At 42.9% G+C, this 15,380-nt stretch overlaps 1 long non-coding RNA gene across 4 annotated transcripts in view; it reads left to right on the top strand.

Moving 5' to 3' along the window:
- LOC102551339 (uncharacterized) overlaps positions 1-15,380 on the top strand; it is a 254,334-nt gene that overhangs the window by 207,374 nt on the left and 31,580 nt on the right. The gene's annotated exons all lie outside the window — the stretch shown is intronic.

Raw genomic sequence — 15,380 nt, 5'->3', positions numbered from 1 at the left:
AGCCCATCTGAAGCCTTTCCCCAGCTGCCTGAAACAATTGGACTCTGAAAGATGGTGTGGTCCCAGCTTTTTCCAGAGCATCTTGGCTCCTTTCTCTGAGAGAAATGAGGAGAGTGGGAAGCAGCTAGGTAGAGGTCTGAAGTCCTGTCTATTATTTCTCAGAGCTGGCTGCTTTATCCCTGTGATACTTTCTTAATGGGGGAAAACAGGCTGTCTTCAGGAATCACATGATTCCTTCTCTGGCCAGTCCTTTTTATAGAAACTGCAGGGGAAGGTGACTCCCCAGGAGACTTATCTCGGTTTCTTTGGACTTACACTATTTCAGATGGTCCCTGCTGGGTTGTTTAAATAACTCACTAAAATTCTTACTTATCTTAATACTAAGGGAGATGGCAGCCTTCCATTTAAGTGGATTTTACAGATAATTGAAACGTTCTGTCAAGTTAACATTTAAAAATGAAACAAACAAAAGGAAATCACATTTTGTTTTGGAAAACCCTTTAAAGTACACGATGCCCAACCCCTATTTGCCTTTTAAATTAGACTATAGTGCATGTGTTTAAGTCAGAACCTTGAACAAAGGATGGCAGATTTTAGCATCAGTGGGCTTTTGCTGAAGCCCTCCTGGTTGAAATTCTCAGAGGACTGGAAGAAGAAAAGAGAGCTGGTGAGGTATTCTGAAGGCAGCACAGCTGGGTGAACAAGAGTTTCCGGTGGGAAAGCCCCCAGCTGTATTCTCTTCACTTCCCTAGGCACCAAGGAGTTTTCAGGATGTGTTTGCCTTTCAAACTATCAGGTCTTATTGGGGGACACCTTTTTAACGTGGGTGGCAGCGATCATAGGGTCAGAGACCTAAATACATTTTCTATAGTTCTGCACAACGTCTTGTGCTTCGTAAGCACTTACTAGAATGGAAAGTGGTCATTGATTTGGTCATCTTTTGGGTTGAGGAGTCAAGTCACCAGACTGTGAGAAAGCTGTTTAAAAATGAAAGTACTTCTACTCTGAACTGGATTTTGAGATAGTGCCTGGGGCACCAGGTTATCACTAAAGGACATCGGCTTTGTAACACCTGTTTGGCTCCTCAGTGTCCTGGTTTGCTTACCTCTGAGTTTTCAGGGAATTCTGGGAAATGAGAGCCATTGATAAGAGAAGTATGACTATGTAGCATTGACAGTAAGCAAAATAGCTATGATGTCATCCCACACGGGCAACGTGGTAAGCTAAGTTTGGGACTTAGATTTTAGACCTGCCATTTATACAGAAAAAAGTCATCTCCACTTGTAAACTATTGTCTAGCCTAGGGATCAGTTGTAAGGTTAGATAATAGAGTCCCCAGTTCTAGCACAGTAACTGTATGGCTTCCTGTACATAAGGAGCACTATCTAATTTGTAGAGCAGTTATGTGGCCCAAATTCTGAGGAACAAATTGGAGTTAATAGGGAGAGGTTAAAAATGCTTTACGTGAAGAGGAAAAAAAGGCAAAAATCTATTAGGGGAGAAAGGACAGTTCATGGGAAGTCCCAGATATTTGCCATGGAATGGAAAATTTATTCGGGAAAACAATGAAGAATCTTTAGGACAAGTTCTGTCAAGGAACAACACAGTCGAATTTATTTTTTAAAAAAGATTACTCTAACTTCGTGATAAAAATAGCTTCAGTTTGTAAACACACACAATGAACCTGGGGTCCATGAATAAGGAATACTCTGTTCCGGGCCGAGTGCTCTTGCAGGAGCTGGGGTCAGAGAGTGGCTGGGGTTAGGGGAACTGGGCACTAGGAAATGCCTCTTGGAGAGCTGAGAAACAGGGGATAGAAAGTAAGGGAGGAAGGTAGGAGACTATGAATCTGAAGATGAGAGGTGTGGGTCCAGAGGGGCATTGGTCCGGAGTTTACATACTGTGGGGAAAGAAGAGAGGGAATTATTGATAATCACAGGAAGGACCTAATTCCCGACTCACATCGCTTTACATTGCCTTCAAGTTCAGGTGACTTGAGGAAGGAAGGATGGTAGGTATTTCCCAATTCACTTAATGCATATTATTCAGTAATATTGTGGCTGAATATTCATCTAGCCCCCAGGACACAGCAGGGAACAAAACCAAGGTTCCCGTTACCATTTCAAATGAACAAATAGGTAGTATTTTAGGTGATGGCAATCTCAGAGGTGCTAACGGAAGCACAGTAAGGTGAGAGAGCGTGACAGGGCAGGGGATAACTTACAGTCTGTTTGGTGACATATGACATGCTGACATTCAAGCAGAGACTTGAGTTATGGCACCGAACAAACCGAGATACACGTCAAAGGAATGTGGTGGGTGAAAAGAGGGTCTGAGGTCCTGAAGACCATAAATTAGGCTATACTTGAGGTGCAGCAGGAGCATAGCATTTGAGGTAGAGCAGCAGTAAGTGAGCCGTGGAAGAGAGGTAGAATATGGCATCAGGCAGGCAACGAAGACAAGTTCATGGGGTCCTGTCAGCATTGAATAAGTGAGGCTTTTACTGTTAATGAGATGTGGCTCTCCTGGGATGTCTTTATTAAAGAAACAGTTCATTTTATCTTGTTCTGGCTGCTATAACAAAACACCCTGGACTGCATGATCTATAAACAAGAGAAATTTATTTCTTATAGCTCTAGAGCCTGGGATGGACTCCATGATAAGGTACTAGAAGATACGGTGTCTTGGGAGGACTTACTCTCTGCTTCACGGTTCCGTCATGCTTGTGGAAAGAGTGGGCAAGCTCCCTTAGACTTTTGCAAAGGAATCTCACTCACGGGAGCACAACCCTTGAACTCTTAGTTTGCTTTCTATTGCTGTGATAGAACACTGACCAACACCAACTTGGGGAGGGAGTTTTTTGTTCTTGGCTAACGTATCTCAGGTCACAGTTCATCATTAGAGTGAATGAGGGCAGGTATTCAAGGCAGGGACTTGGAGGTAGGAATTGAATCAGAGACTATGGAGGAATGCTGTTTATTGGCTTGGTCCCCATGGCTTGCTCATTTTGCTCTTGTATACAACCCAGGACTACCTGCCTAGGGGTGACATAAGTCAGAGTGGGCTGGGTCCTCCTTTGTCAGTCATTTAGCTAGAAAATAACCCCACAGACTTACCTACTGACAAATCTGAGGGAGGCTACTTTCCAGATGACCTAAGCTTGTGTTAAACTGACAAAAATCTAACCAGCTTATAACCTAATCACCTCCTAAAGGCTGCATCTCTCTGCATCTATCTATCTGTCTATCTGTCTATCTGTCTGTCTATCTGTCTGTCTATCTATCTATCTATCTATCTATCTATCTATCTATCTATCTATCTATCATCTATCCATCATCCATCTATCTGTTAGTATTATATCAATTTATTTGTTTATATTTATTTATAAATATTATTATCACCAATTTGTTTATTTAGCATTTTTCAAAACAATTTTTTTCTGGCTGTCCATGGCTGTCCTAGAACTTGCTCTGTAGACCAGGCTGGCCTTAAACTAAGTCATCTGCCTACCTCTACCTGCCAAGTACTGGGATTAAAGGTGTATGTCACCATACCTGGTGTCTTTTTTTAAAAATATGTGTGTGCATGCTGTGTACGTGTCTTTGTATGTCTGTGTGTATGTTTGTGTGTGTGTATGTGGTCATGTGAGTACAGTTCATGTACTATGATGCACATATGGAGGTCAAAGGATATAAAACCTTAGGCGCTGTTCCTCACCATCTGCTTTGTTGGAGGCAGGATCTTTTGTTATTCATACATAGCTTATTTGCAGATAATTCCTGGAATTACACTGTGTTTCTTGCTATGTCATTGTAGGCACTGGTTTATAGATATGTACTACCATATCAAGTTTTAGATGGTGTGATGGCCGGCTTTATTTCTCGACCTGACATAACCTAGAATCACCAGGGGAGAGAGTATCAATGAAGAATTGTCTACATTAAATTGAACTATAGGTATGTCTGTGGGGGATTGTCTTAATTAAGTTAATTGATATAGGAAGACTATGCCCAATATGGGCGGCACTTCCATTCCCTAGGCAGTGGATCTTGAACTGTGTAAGAGTAGAGAACTCAAAGTGAGCCAAAGCAATTTCTCTGATCTTCACTGAGAGCATGATGTGATTAGCAACTTCACCTCGACTCTTCTGCAATAATGGATTGTAACCTGGAATTATGAGCTAAGATAAATCCTTTCTTCCCTAGGCTAATTTTTCCTGGGCATTTTATCATGGAGAAAAGAAACTAGATACATGGGTTACATGGATCCAAATACCTATCCTCATACTTTCATGACAAGCAGCTTCATCTCTGAGCCATTCCCACAGTCCCAGAACTTTTAATACTACTATATAGGTGATCATTTTTCAACTCACTTTTAGAGGGAAGGTGCATATATTCAGACAACAGAAACATGTCATAAATGATATTAAAACATACTCTAATTGTTTAGTTGTAATGCAGAATTCAAGGCTAGAAACAGGGAGTATCATCAGAGGCTATGACAAAAACCCAGATGAAAGAATGCTGCTTTTCACAAAGGTCACACAAGTGGAAATAGTAGGAAGTGGAGAGATTTTTGAAGGTGAAACCAAAAAGATTTGCTATTGGATTAAATGTGGAAATAGAGACCCAGGAAAGCAAAGGTAATTTCAACATTTTGAGCATAAGCAACTGGACAGATGCAACAGATAGTTTTTGAAGATCCGACGAGGAACTTCAGTAATTCAGCATAATTTTTGTACTGTGTATGTTGAGTGTGAGAGGTGTGCTAGCTAAGTGTTGGAGACTCTTGGCCATGGGAGACAGACACCAGTGCCTGAGAAGTGGTGTTGAGTGGAACTGGTGGCTCTGAAGCTGTCAGTTTTCATTGGGACCCTTGTCCTTAAGGCCAGGTGAAGGCAGTTTTTCAAGGAGGAAACAATAAGCTTCATAGCACATTGTCAATGTAGGGGGAAAAGAAAATTGAAAAGTTGTCATGATGGAATTTGAAACGAAGTGATGCAGAAAAAAACTAGATCAAAAGAGTTTTGGTAATGAAGAACAGGACCTTGCTAATATAATTAACCCAACAAATGAACAGAAGCTGATGACCCCTCTGGTTGGATTAGGGAAAAGCACAGGAAGCTAAGGAGGAGGGCAACCCTGTAGGAGGACCAGCAGTCTTAATTAACCTGGACCCCTGAGATCTCTCAGATACTGGATCACCAACCAGGCAGCATATACCAGCTGAGATGAGGCCTCCAACACATATACAGCAGAGGACTCCTGGGTGTGAGTTCAGTCAGAGAAGATGCACCTAACCCTCAAGAGACTGGAGGCCCCAGGAAGTTTAGAGGTCTGGTGGGGTGGGTGGGGTGGGGACATCCTTGTGGAGACAGGGGGAGTGCTGGGGAGGGGAATGGCAGGGAGAAGGTATGGGATGTGGAACCCTTGGGGGGTGGTCTCAGAGGGGAAAACATCTGGAGTGTAAAAATAAATAAATTAAAAAATATAAAAAAAATAACTTTAAAAATCAAGATTGGTTGCAAAGAGTCAGGGAACATAGGGTCTGGGCAGTCTTCTTTATCATGTGTCTGTAATTGTATGTATGGCTTTTTGTTTATAGGAAGATTTAAGATGATAAACACACACACACAGAGAAAAAGAGAGAGAGAGAGAGAGAGAGAGAGAGAGAGAGAGAGAGAGAGAAGGAGAACAGAGCTTATCCACTTTATCCACTGTACAACAAAGGGCTGGCTTCATACAGGAAAGTGAACATTCGGACAGTCATCTATTTTGCAGGACAGAAGGAAGACTATGAGGTTACGGGTACCCACCGGTGGCTTCTGGCTTCTGGCCCATATAGAATCTCAGCTGACTGCTTCCATTTACTCAGAGTCTAAGAAATTAGGTCATGGCTGAATGAATGGCAGAAGAGGTGCTAGAGCTTTAGGAAAGGAAAGAAGAAATGGGCTGTTCCTCTGGAGAGCAGAAGACTTGCGACAACTAAAGAAATACAACATGTATCCCAGGGAGCAGGCCAGTTCCACTGGGTGTTAAGAACCATTGACGTGAAGTGAAGCCCATCAGCACAATGACAAGTTTACCTGTCTGGTGGGTTGGGTGCCTGAGATCCAGCTGCAGGTTCAAAGTAGGGTTTATAATTAGTCAAGGCAGGCGAGAATATGTGCAGTGTAGTGGTTGAGTAGTCTGTGGAATCCATGGAAAGGCAAGGAAGGAGGATACAAAGGGGATTGTGACCAATAGGTGGCAGGAGCTACGGTATTAGGAAAAGTGAGTTAAAAATTTAGAATGTTGCATGGATGAAACAAGAAATCATCCTGAGTGAAGTAGCCCAGACCCAAGAGGACATGCGTGGTATATACTCACTAATAAGTGGATATTAGGCAGGAAAGTACAGAAAGCCCATGGTATGATCTACAGACCATAAGAAGTTTAACAAGAAGGAAGGGCCAAGTGAGGAGGCTTCAATCCCACTTAGAAGGGGGAACAAAGTAATCACGGGAGGCAGAGGGAGGAAGGACCTGGGTGGGAGTGGGGAGGGGGAGGGAAAAAGGGGGGCAGGATCAGGTATGGGGGAGACGGGAGAGAGGCTAAATGGAAATATGTATCTGCCAGGGGTGGTGGGTGGGGAGAACCTTTAGAAAGTCCCAAAGACCTGGGATGTGAGAGGCTCCCAGGACTCAATGTGGGTGACTTTAGCCTAAATGCCCAACAGTGGGCATGTGGAACCTGACGAGTCTACCTTCAGCAGCCAGACAGGACCCCCAGTTGAGGGGATGGGGACACCAACCCATCTACAAAATTGTCTATCCTGTCTAAAAGAAATGTAGGGACAAAAATGCAGCAGAGATCGAAGGAAAGGCTATCTAGTGGCTGTCCCAACTTGGGCCATCCCATCCCATGGGCAGGCATCAAACCCTGACACTATTACTGGTGGGATGTTGTGCTTGCAGACAGGAGCCTGGCCTGGCTGTCTAGGTGAAGGGATATGGAGAACAGTATGCCACTGGAAGCAGCATAGTCATGTTCTAATGCTGGTCTGCACAGCAAGAAGAGATGCTGAGGGTGGGGGACAGTCAGATCCTTTCATTTCAGAAGGCAATGAAACTGAAAGACAAAGGCAGTGGGAGAAGTTGAAAGAAGACGCTGGAGTCGCTCTATGTATAAATAATACTTGGTGGAGTAAATGACAGTGAGTCGCACAGTGCACATTTAAGAGAAGGGACCAGTGGGCCCGTGGGATGATGAGCAGAATGGGGCTGCTGACAGCATGGCTTTGCAGAGGGCTGGGTGTCGGTGCCTGCGCCGACACAGTCCTAGAGCCGGGCATAGGCCTTCGAGGTTTAAGAAAAAAACATATACTAGGGTCATTCGCCAATACTGGGGACATCTGAAGAGCGCATGGCACTCTCCAGTGTCGTTGTAACGCTGTCTTATTCTATACTTTGATTCGGTTGATGCCCTTGCTCTGTCTCCTTGACAATCCCAATCTCCTCGCTGAGCTGTGAGCTCATTAAGTTCAGGGACTGTGTCTCCACGCTGTTCAGCCCCTCCGTGCCCAATACAGTGTCCGTTCTGTAGCAACAATTACCATTTGCGGAATTAGATTGCACCAAATGCCAGAATTTAAAGATCAAGTAGCTAACATCCTCAGAGGATACAACCCTGAAATGAAATTTACATCTAGATTTATTATGTGTACTAAAAACATAGCACTGTCAGCTAATCATGTACTTGCAATTGTTTCTGGAGTTCCAAAGACATTAAAAATATAATTTGGTCATAAATATTGCAAAGAAAAGCCCCAGGGCCATTCTATTTGCATGGAAAGGTGCTATTTCCCTGTTTTCTGTGCTGCAGGAATAAAAGTGTCTGGCAAGGAGCAACATTTGCAGGCTTGACCATTTCCTGAGCCTCCCTCCTCCTGTTTGCTCATCCAACACTTGCCTTCTGAAATCTAAAGAAATAGTTAATTCTCATGTTATAACTGCAACAATCACAGAAAAAATAAAACAAAGCAAAACAAACAACAAACAAACAACTCAAAGCCATCCTTGCCTGAAACTCAAGGCCGAGTGGGGAATGCAAAAAAAATTATTTGTTGAAATTTCCTCTCCAATGCGACGGCATTTTATATGATGGATAACAAGCATCGAGAGAAAGGAGAAATTTTGATTGAAACTGTAAACTCAACTTAGATGTGCTTTCATCACTTATTTTCTGCAGCATCTAAATGTAAATTGTAAGGGCGAAGAACTGCTTTATGCTCTGTCCGAAATTGCCTTTTGAGAAGCATGATGCAGTGTCAGCAAGGCAGTGGTCCACGGACACAGGTGATGGAGAGAGGGCATCCCCCAGCCCCAGGTTCTTCAGGCTCTTCACCCTCTCCTCGTGTCTTTCAATTATCACTGGCAAGAGGCATGACTAATCAACTCAGATCAAAGATGCTTGATTTGTTCTTATTCTTCCTTGGTCTCTGTCACCTCTCGTTCTGCCTTTTCTCTCCTCCTTTTTTTTTTTTCTCAGACACTCATAAACAAGAATCACTTAAAGATAATAGCTTCTTCAGAAATGCAACTCCACGGGATTTAATTAAACTGTAAGCTGCAGACTGGCCTGGGAAGCTAAAGTGCTGTGAGATGAATCTTTGTTCAAGATGATCAAGGGATTCTAGTGGCTTGAAGGTGTCACAGACCAAGTGCATTAACAGCCAGGTTTGGTTTGTTGTTGGTTGTACAGATTTAGTGGATTAAATGATAATGACCTTGACTGTGACCTGGACTGTGTCCTCTCTCCTGGATTTCTTACCTTTAGAAGAGCTACCATAAACTCCAAAGTTACTTTAATAACCCCTTGGACCTTGAACTCCAATCTACTACACCGGAATATTATTGTGGATATTTAGATAACAACATGGGATGTTATTTTGTGAATGGTTATTCTATATCCAATCATATCTCTCAGGATCCTAGAACAAGGAACAGTGAGTTAAGGTTCAGGAGCGCAGATGTTGTTCCAACCTTCCTCAACTCTACCTCTTATGGGCTTCCCATGCAAAGACATTGTTCTTAAAAGTCCGTGGTTTCCAGAATTATAATATCTGACACTGACACACTTATGATATGCTAGAGACTATCAAGACAGATGGCCCACAGTAGATTCTTTATGTTTTACAACAGCGTCCCATGTTAGGTACTGGTGTTACCGCTAGACGTGGATTGAAAGTTAGGTAATTTGGCTAAGGTCTTCCTTACCATCAGGTAATCCTTTCTGGGAATGACCTCACACACACACCAGAGATATGCCCCAATTTTCTAGATGATTCTAGATTCAGTAAAGTTGACCTTGTAAGAAAAACATTTTTTTCTTTAATATTTCAAAATAGTTCTAATTAGATCTTTGGCTGTCCCATACTGAAGCTCACATGTTTTCAGTCTGGTATGTTATAAATCAGGGAGGGGAAAACAGATATTCTTTACTTTTCTTTCCTAGAACTTCCATGCAAAGAACTGTTACCTGGTTACAGGTCTCCAGGCTTGAATCTCCTACCTGACTCAGCTCCTTTTGGAATGTGCTTGTGAATGAGAGAGAGGGAAGACCTTGGGATTGACTTGGGATTACTCTTCTGAGGTAGTCATCGCAATAGAAATGTATAACAATGAAGTGGATGTCAATCTGTGATAGAATTTGAGATTTTTGGGAAAAGGGATAAGAAGTCTTCTCAGGACAGGAGACATTGAACAGACCACTACATGAAGGATAGAAGTAAGAAGATGAGAAAAGAAGTGTTTAGGTAGGGTGTGCCTGGGTAAAAGTTGGGAATCTTGACTCACTTTTGTGCTTAAGGAATAGGATGGTTAGAGCAAAGCGATCACATTAGAGACAGGAAGGTGATGATGTCAGAGAGGCAGTCTGGGCCAGGTGAACAGAGTCTTCACGCTAATGGGAAAGCCTATGGCTTTTGGATGAGAAGACACTGACAGGTTTTAAAAAGGAGATAATACTATTGGATTCACATTTTAAAGGATCTCTTTGGGGATTTGATGGGGAATTGTCCCCTGGGAGCAAATGTGGAAGCCTCAGGGCTAATTAGACTGCTGTTGTCACTGCCCAGGTGAGAAGAGAAGGTGTCAAGGAAAAGCCAAGAGGCAGCAGCTGTGTCCGGCATTATTTGGATCTGGGTTATGTTGGGAAGGTAATGGTGAGGAGCTTTGTGGTGCAATCTCTGTGTGCCACAAGCCAATTCAGCTTCCATATAAGACCTTTGAAAAGGCGATCTTGAATCCCAGCAGATTTATATCAGGAGAGCAGGTCGCATTAAGTGCTATCTAAGGTCCGGGAATCCAACACATTGATTTTAATCTCATTGGCTCCAAGCTGCCGGAAATATAACAACTTAATTCTTTTAGGTTGTATATGAAGCTTAGCATATCTTTACTTGTTTATTTCCTCATCTGGGTGAATTTTAATAGGGACATTCTTAGTCTACGCCATAGAAGCTGCTGGAAGAAGATCAACCAGTGGATGCAGCAGATTCATGGACGTGAAAGGATGGTGTGTCACAAAGTTAGAAGAAAAACCTTGAGGATGTATGTCTGTTATGTAAATATGGAGGGAAGGAGGCCACGAGAAAGAAAAACAACATGTAACATAATATAATATGTAAATAGCCCTAGGAGAAGGACCATAGAAAGGATTATTTCATTTAGCTGCACCAGTGAAAAATTGCCTGGCTTTATATCAGAAAAAAAAATTTCCTCTAATCCACTTTGAAGAGTGCTTGCTCCATATATTATGCACGGCATTTCCAGGCTGCCAGATTCCTGATGGAGCTGGTGATTAGAAGACAATGCTGCCTCGCCCAGTTCTTTCTCCCTTTCTTGGCTTTGTCTCAGCTTTGCTCCCTCTGAATGGCTCATGAAAGTCAGAGACAGCAAGAGAGAGAAAGAGAGAGAGAGAGAGAGGGAGAGAGAGAGAGAGAGAGAGAGAGAGAGAGAGAGAGAGAGAGAGAGAGAGAGAGAGATGCATCACAGAGTTAGCTGATCAGGTTAAAGAGGAGTAACTACCAGGACTATAAGTCAACTAGTAAAGGGCTGGCTGGCAGAAGGGAGAAGGAAGGAGAAGGGTCAGGATGCAGTGATGGTACTTGCAGAGTTGAAGTCCTGCCTTTAATTGCCTCTGTACCAAAGGTTTGCTTGATTGCAGAACATTGATGAACAGGTGCTCCATTTTCAATCTGTCATTCTATCATGTTACTTTAGCTGGCCCAATGAGGACCCAGGACTGCAGAGAGGCAGCCCTGGGAAAGGTGAGGATATGATAGTTACGTGTGTGTGTGTGTGTGTGTGTGTGTGTGTGTGTGTGTGTGTGTGCGCATATAGTGTGATAGAGTGGAGTGAAAAGTGGTAATTTATTATGATTGCTTTTGACATTCCCCATAATAGATTCCTTCTGAGCAATCAGGTTGTACTCCAGCAGGACATGGAGTGACACAGGTAGGCATTATTTAATTCATCTATGTGAAAGTGAGCAGCCGAGAGAGATAAAGTGGGTATTAATCAGAGCACTGCGGGCTTTTGAGATAGCTACATCTGAGTCCATCTTAGGGATCATCTGGGAAATCAACTCCCTGTTTGCTGCTGGCAGTGGGGCTCCACTTATTTCTTCCTAGTTTGGTTTATGCAAGCCCCCCAAAATTCATGTCAGGAAGAATTTGTTCTGACTGAAATTTATTTCCATAGTCTGACCAGCTTCATGGCGATCTGGGAACATTAGCCAGTAGTCATACCTATTCTAGATTGTTCTAGGAACTAGCAAGGATTTTTTTTTTTTTTGGTCCCAGACACAGTAGGTAAGTGGCCACAACAGTCTGAAACGATCTAGCCAATGCAGGTGACTAAGCACACCTGAAACCCAGAATTGGATGAACAATCAGGAAGAAAGAAACAAGGATTTACTCTGGGTGTCATATTCATACCTGGGCAAATCAATGTCATGGTCACATTGGCTTTTTGATTATGACACTTAAGAAATATTCTCATTGGCCATAAAAGACTATCAGTTTCTTTTCTGCGACTATGATAAATAATCTGACAGAGTTTATTTTGGCTTACAGCTCCAGAGGGATAGAGTCTACAATGGCAGAGGAAATGACAGTAGGCAAGGAAAATATGGCAGCAGAAGAAGGGGGATTGGGAGGAGAGAGAGAGAGAGAGAGAGAGAGAGAGAGAGAGAGAGAGAGAGAGAGAGAGAGAGAGAACTTAGTTAAGGTTTTATTGCTGTGAAGAGACACCATGACTCAAACACATGAGTCTATTGGGGTCATATCTATTCAAACAACACATTTAGCTCCCCGGTCCCCAAGCTCTTGGAGCCAAAACAAAATGCAAAATGCGTTTAGTTTAACTTTAAAAGTCTCCATAGTCTATCACAGTCTCAACAATGTTTAAAAGTCCAAAGTTTAAAATCTCTTCTGAGATTCATTCAACCTCATAACTGTAATCCCCAATAAAATCGAAATTAAAGAGCAGGTCACTACTTCCAATATGAAATGGCAAAGGATATAATACATTATCTTTTTAAGATGGAGAAAAGGAGCATAGTGGGGAAACACTGGACCCAAACAAGACTGACAACCAGCAGAACAAACTCCAAACTCTGCATATTCTTCATGTTCTTCAGATCTCCAACTTCTTTCAGTGTTGTTGACTGCAACTTTTTTGGGGGAGGGGGGAGAAGTGGTTCCACTCCCTGTTAGCAGCTTTCCTTGGCAGGTATCCCATGGCTCTGGCATCTCCAACACCTTTGGGTCTCCAAGACAATCCAGGCTTCACCTTCAGAGCTTCACACAGTGGCATCTCTGGACCTCCATGCAGGTACACTCATGGACTCAGAAGCTTTCCTTAGTCAAGAAGGGAGATTCCATAACCTCTTTCTTCTATCCTTGACTCTAAAGCCAAAACCATGTTCAAAAGCTGCCAAGTTCTACTGCTTGCTGAACAATCCCCCCTCCCCACTTTGTTTGATTACATTTTCACAAGCTTTCTGTTTTCAATGGTTTCCCTCACTGCTTAAGTTGGGTTGAGCTGAAACTTGATCTATAGAACAAGCTGACTCAGAGGTCTGAGTTCCTCTGTTTCCTGAGTGCTGGGATTAAAGGCCTGTACCACTTTGCCTAAACCTCCTTTTTACAAGACAGAAGCTTAGCTCTTGCCCTGAGGTTACCACTCCCTTTATTCCTTTTAGCTCCATTCTACTTCCTGGTGCCTCCTTTCTCCTTGAACTACCCATTTTGCATTCCCCACTCAGCTTGATTCTTTTCATCAAAACGTTCCTCATAAGAGTGAACACTAGTAGCCATATGCCAGACTCTATACTGAGCTGTTTTGAGATTTTCTTTGCCAATGCAATTTATCCAAAACTCTTTATCTGTATTTTTTTAACATTTATTTATTTATTATGTATACATCATACAGCTTTTTGCCTGCGTGTATGCCTGCAGGCCAGAAGAGGGCACCAGACCTGATTATAGATGGTTTTGAGCCACCATGTGGTTTCTGGGAATTGAACTCAGGACCTCTGGAAGAGCAGACAGTGCTCTTAACCTCTGAGCCATCTCTCCAGCCCCTCCAAAACTCTTTAGCCGCAGGTGAACATTTTGGACAAAGGCAAAAAACAGCTACATTCTTAATCATAGTATCACAAAAAACATCTCTAGGCCACATACTAAAATTCTCCTCTGACACCTCTTGAGCCAGAACCCTCACAGTTCAAATATCTTCAACATCACTGCCTTCCATGTTCCTACCAGTCTGATTCATTAAGCAATATCCTAGACTCTGGTACCAACTTCTGCCCTAGTTAAGGTTTTATTGCTATGAAGGGACACCATGACTCAAACATATGACTCTATGGGGCCATACCTACTCAAACCACGAGAGAGAGAGAGAGAGAGAGAGAGAGAGAGAGAGAGAGAGAGAGAAACTGGAAATGGTTACAAAATCTCATTGTCTGCCCCTAGTGACACGTTTTTTAAAAAAATCTCCTCCTCCTACACTCCTCCATTGTTGGTGGGATTGCAGACTGGTACAACCATTCTGGAAATCAGTCTGGAGGTTCCTCAGAAAATTGGACATTGAACTGCCTGAGGATCCAGCTATACCTCTCTTGGGCATATACCCAAAAGATGCCCCAACATATAAAAAAAGACACGTGCTCCACTATGTTCATAGCAGCCTTATTTATAATAGCCAGAAGCTGGAAAGAACCCAGATGCCCTTCAACAGAGGAATGGATACAGAAAATGTGGTACATCTACACAATGGAATATTACTCAGCTATCAAAAACAACGAGTTTATGAAATTCGTAGGCAAATGGTTGGAACTGGAAAATATCATCCTGAGTGAGCTAACCCAATCACAGAAAAACACACATGGTATGCACTCATTGATAAGTGGCTATTAGCCCAAATGCTTGAATTACCCTAGATGCCTAGAACAAATGAAACTCAAGACGGATGATCAAAATGTGAATGCTTCACTCCTTTTTTAAAAGGGGAACAAGAATACCCTTGGCAGGGAATAGAGAGGAAAAGATTAAAACAGCGACAGAAGGAACACCCATTCAGAGCCTGCCCCACATGTGGCCCATACATATACAGCCATCCAATTAGACAAGATGGATGAAGCAAAGAAGGGCATGCTGACAGGAACCGGATGTAGATCTCTCCTGAGAGACACAGCCAGAATACAGCAAATACAGAGGCGAATGCCAGCAGCAAACCACTGAACTGAGAATAGGACCCCATTGAAGGAATCAGAGAAAGAACTGGAAGAGCTTGAAGGGGCTCGAGACCCCTTATGAACAACAATGCCAAGCAACCAGAGCTTCCAGGGACTAAGCCACTACCTAAAGACTATACATGGACTGATCCTGGACTCTGACCTCATAGGTAGCAATGAATATCCTAGTAAGAGCACCAGTGGAAGGGGAAGCCCTGGGTCCTGCTAAGACTGAACCCCCAGTGAACTAGATTGTTGGGGGGAGGGCGGCAAGAGGGGGAGGATGGGGAGGGGAACACCCGTAAAGAAGGGGACGGGTAGGGATTAGGGGGATGTTTGCCTGGAAACCGGGAAAGGGAATAACACTCGAAATGTAAATAAGAAATACTCAAGTTAATAAAAAAAACTCCTCCTCCTAAAGGTTCTATAAACTTCTTAAACAGCACCACCAGATGAGGACTTAGGTGTTCAACACAAAGGCCCATGGGGAACATTTTATTTTCATACTACAACAATGAGGAATTGCATAATTTGTAACATGCCAAGTTGGAAAAGTAAGGAAAAGACTGAATTCCATTCTTAGCCTTGGATGCT

Source organism: Rattus norvegicus, chromosome 14, assembly GCF_021556685.1.
Source record: "Rattus norvegicus strain SHRSP/BbbUtx chromosome 14, alternate assembly SHRSP_T2T, whole genome shotgun sequence".
NCBI classification, from domain to species: domain Eukaryota; kingdom Metazoa; phylum Chordata; class Mammalia; order Rodentia; family Muridae; genus Rattus; species Rattus norvegicus.
This window is presented reverse-complemented; position numbering and strand designations above follow the sequence as displayed.